At 44.8% G+C, this 4,503-nt stretch overlaps 1 long non-coding RNA gene across 1 annotated transcript; it reads right to left on the reverse strand.

The window, feature by feature from the left end:
* Nucleotides 1-428: 428 nt before the first annotated feature.
* On the reverse strand, nt 429-847 carry LOC139578758 (uncharacterized). The gene is made up of 2 exons (XR_011675614.1): nt 736-847; nt 429-639 (listed from the first exon to the last, which is right to left on the reverse strand). It is a non-coding gene; the product is annotated as an uncharacterized lncRNA (long non-coding RNA).
* Nucleotides 848-4,503: the final 3,656 nt, after the last annotated feature.

The raw sequence follows: 4,503 nt of genomic DNA on the forward strand, positions 1-4,503 counted from the left end.
TACTCCATGTGTAACTCTGTGTTGTTTATATGTGTCGAACTGCTTTGCTTTATCTTGGCCAGGTCGCAATTGTAAATGAGAACTTGTTCTCAACTTGCCTACCTGGTTAAATAATAAGTGGTCACAGGCCTCACCCAGCTGGTGCCTGACTATGTGAAGTGGCCTTCTGTAGAGCAGCTGCCAGTGATTTAGGCCGCGTTCGAAAGAAAGACGTTCCATTGGGTGATTGGGTGTATAGATGGCACCCATATCATCCTCAGGGGACCTTCCAACAACAGGAATGCCTACATAACCCGAAAAGGCCATGCCAGCTTCCAACTCCAGGCAGTGTGCGACAGCCAGCTCATGTTTACAAACATCTAAACAGGGAATGTTAAGCAGAGCGATACAGGGGAACCCAGGAGCAGACTCAGATGAGGAAACAGGGATGATTGAACCAAAATATTTATTGTTACACAGAGAGATATGGAGTGCAGATCCGGGGAAGCTCGAATGAGTTGCAGAAAAAACAGATGTTGGCTGAGTAGAACAGGGTAAACAGGTCCTGAGGGGAATCCAAGGTAGTGGTGATGAGTAAAATCCAGCGCAAGGTAGTTGGGTGGTGAGATGTGGAACAGGAGACAGGAGCCAGAGCGGTACCTGCAATGAGAGGATAAACGGTGTCAGGCAGGGAAACAGGCACAGCAGAGTAACAGGATCTTGAGTAATCATAAATGGCTAGAATAATGAACTGACTGAGCAGAGATTACGATCTGGCAGAGTGGAAGTGGCAGGACTGAGTATTTGTAGAGGTCTTGATTATGGAACGAATTGCAGCTGGTAGAGATCTGCTCTGACTCCAGCACACCTGTCTCCAACCACACAATCACACAGAGAGGGAGAGGGAGAGAAACTGCAGGTCAAGAAGACATCGGATGAACACCAGAGGGCATAGCAGGAGCAGATCTGACAGGGAATGCTGATTCTGTGCACAATGCCAGCGTATACAGGACCAGCGACCGCAATCCCATCTGCTTGGGGATTCTGTGTACCCCCTGGGTGTGGACTTAATTGTCCCAAATCAGAAACAACGGCAACATTGAAGATTAACAAAATAATTTCAACCAGGTCCACAGTTTGACACATAGAGAGGGTGTTTGGGCTACTCAAGTGCAAGTGGAGGAGACTGCTGCACTTGGATATGTTCCTTCTAAACAAAGTACCCCATGTGATTACCAGTGCATGTGTTCTCCACAACTTGGTCCTGATCCATGAAGGGATCACAGAGGAAATACCAGTGGAGGCCCCCATTGACCCCATCCTTGACCCTGCTCCAGACCCCCAAAGGACAGCTGTTTGACAGGCAGCAATAATAAAGTGGGACAACCTGATGATGCTGCTCTAAGATACAACACACATCTACGCTCACAGACATACAGTTGTGTGTGTAGTGATGTTGGGGTTGGTGTGGGTTGCATTGTGAGTGTTGCGTTTGGGAAAAGATGATATACTGACTGGGGACGGGGACCACTGCAGGATTACCATAGAAGACCTCCTCCATGATGGAGTAGAACTCCCACTTCCTTCTCCCCTGCCCCGTCTTCTGATGCCCATTAATGATGGCCTTGTACCTGTGTACCTGACACACAATTTTGCATCATGAGTGAACATTAGCAATAGTTACTCACTAAGCAGCAGCAGCTGCTCTCTCTCTTTCCATGTGTGTGTGTGTGTGTGTGTGTAAGTAATTGAAATAGTGAACAAGCTAGCAATAGGAAAGAATGAGGACAAAGGAGAAAGACAAAGAGGGGTTGATACAGTTGAAGTCAGAAGATTACATACACCTTAGCTAAATACATTTAAACTCAGTTTTTCACACTCCTGACATTTAATCCTCGTAAAAATTCCCTGTCTTAGGTCAGTTAGGATCACAACTTTATTTTAAGCCTTTCACACGTACCATCACACGGGTGTGATCGTTCTACAGTGGTCCCTGAAGCGTACGATCACACCCGTGTGATTAGAATGCATATTTAGAACGGACAGTTTTGAATGATGCAACAATCAGCATTTGAGCTGGCCACACTTTATTCAGAAACTATTTACACCAACACAGTCCTTACAAAGTTATGTCCAGAATGTGAGAAGTTTATTTTTGGATGCAATGTTCAGATATTCACAGAAGTATCTATAGCATAACACAATCATCCAAGCTGTAAAAATGTAGGCTACATTTGTCATAGCGCTAACTAAGGAAAGATTGACGCAACACAGGCGGTCATATTTTCTAACTCTCGGCTGACAAACTACAATATGAATTAGCTAATAGCAATTACTATGTATAATTATTCACATCATGGGTGAGCTCACCATAGATCGAAATAATTGATTATAACACTTTCTAGAAATCTAAAGTAATCCGACGATGATTAGTTTCAGCACGCAGCCATGCTTTTTTTCCTCACAGAAACCAAAGATAATAAGAGAAGACAAGAGGAGTTTGGTCTGTTTAAAGTATGCATGTTGAATGGGTGTGTCGTCTACCATCGTTCACATCCCACCATTCACTTCCTGAAGTTCAAAAAATATGAGTGAACCCTTAGTCACCTCATTTTGTTACAGCATCTTTGGTCCGACAAACGATTACGTGAAACACAGAATGCATTGTATGTCAACAAACATGGCTCCACACATATAGCTGGAATTAGCTTAGCTCATCATAATCAGTACAACCTTAAAAAAGGTATTTTACACACACAATGTGCCCATTACAATCTAATAAAGAATCGGAATGCATGATTTAATCACCAGGAATTGAAAACATGAGAATAATACAGTAAATATCTCAATAATTACCACACAAAACATTTTCTGATAGTGATTTATTGATACAAATGGTGCGTGCAGGCAGTCAATCACGTAACCTCTCACGCCCACTCTGAGCCAGTGTTGTTGTTTATGTATGTAGCTAGTGAGCTAAGCTGTAGCATTAGCAATGTCTTTCAAAAGGAGACAACTCACAAATGCAGAAATTCTGGAGATTTAAAAAAATTCTGACAATGAGTCTGAAAGTCAGGAATCAGATTCGGACAGTGAGTAGCTGTCCCCCAGCCATTGAGAACCCTGAATCTGAGGACCCCTTGACCACTGACAAAGTCCCAGTTCCCTTTGAAGATGCTGGTGGTGATGGAGGCAGACCGACAGTGGATGAAGTACAGGAGTTCTGTGGTAGCTAACAGCCATTTCATCCCTCCTGGCCCTGCTGATTGCTTTGATGAGTCCCAGTCTGGAGTGCAACGCCCCTTGCCATTTCCATCTGAGGCAGAGTGCTTCAAGTTGTTTCTGACAGAGGAGCTGGTGTGAGACATAGCAGAGACCAATCACTATGCCTTGGAGCTACAGGAGAAGAGCGAGCCAGGAGTGGGGGGGACAACTACAATTAGTGAAATATATGCCCTCCTGGTGGCAGTCCTTCTCATGGGGATTGTAAAGAAGATCTCCCTAAGAGAATACTGGAGTACAGATCCTATGTTTGCAACTCCCTTCTTTGCCACCCTCTTTTCCCAAGACTGCATTTCATCAACAATGCTACTGCCATTTCTCCCATAAGAAATGTCAACAGCTGGCAGTAAAGTGACATGACAAACGAGACATCCACGTCCTCTCCACTGTCCATACAACAACCATGTCGGCCACAGGGAAGATAGACCACCTGGCGGGAGAGAGAAAAATCAAACCAGACTGCGTGCTTGACGATAACCTCAAAATGGGGGCAGTGGATAAGGCGGACATGATAAACAGCTTTGTATATCCACATAATTTTCCTCCCTTATGATGCCATCTATTTTGTGAAGGGCACCAGTCCCTCCTGCAGCAAGGCAAACCCACAACATGATGCTGCCACCCCCATGCTTCACGGTTGGGATGGTGTTCTTTTTCTTCCAAACATAACATTGGTCATTATGGCCAAACAGTTATATTTTTGTTTCATCAGACCAGAGGACATTTCTCCAAAAAGTATGATCTTTATCCCCATGTTACAACCAGGAATATGACTTTCCCGAAGTGGATCCAGTGTTTTGCCTTCCACCCAATACAATGGATCTGATCCCAGCCGGCGACCCTAAGCGACGCCGTAAAAGGTGCAAACGAAGCGGTCTCCTGGTCAGGCTTCGGAGACGGGCCCATTGCGTTCCACTACCTAGCATACTACTCGCCAATGTCCAGTCTCTTGACAATAAGGTTGATGAAATCCGAGCAAGGGTAACATTCCAGAGAGACATCAAAGATTGCAATGTTCTTTGCTTCACGGAAACATGGCTCACTCGAGAGACGCTAACGGAGTCGGTGCAGCCAGCTGGTTTCTTCACGCATCGCGCCGACAGAAACAAGCATTTTTCTGGTAAGAAGAGGGGCGGGGGTGTATGCCTTATGATTAACGAGACGTGGTGTGATCATAACAACATACAGGAACTCAAGTCATTCTGTTCACCTGATCTAGAATTCCTCACAATCAAATGTCGA

The sequence above is a fragment of the Salvelinus alpinus genome, chromosome 6 (genome assembly GCF_045679555.1).
Source record: "Salvelinus alpinus chromosome 6, SLU_Salpinus.1, whole genome shotgun sequence".
Classification (NCBI taxonomy): domain Eukaryota; kingdom Metazoa; phylum Chordata; class Actinopteri; order Salmoniformes; family Salmonidae; genus Salvelinus; species Salvelinus alpinus.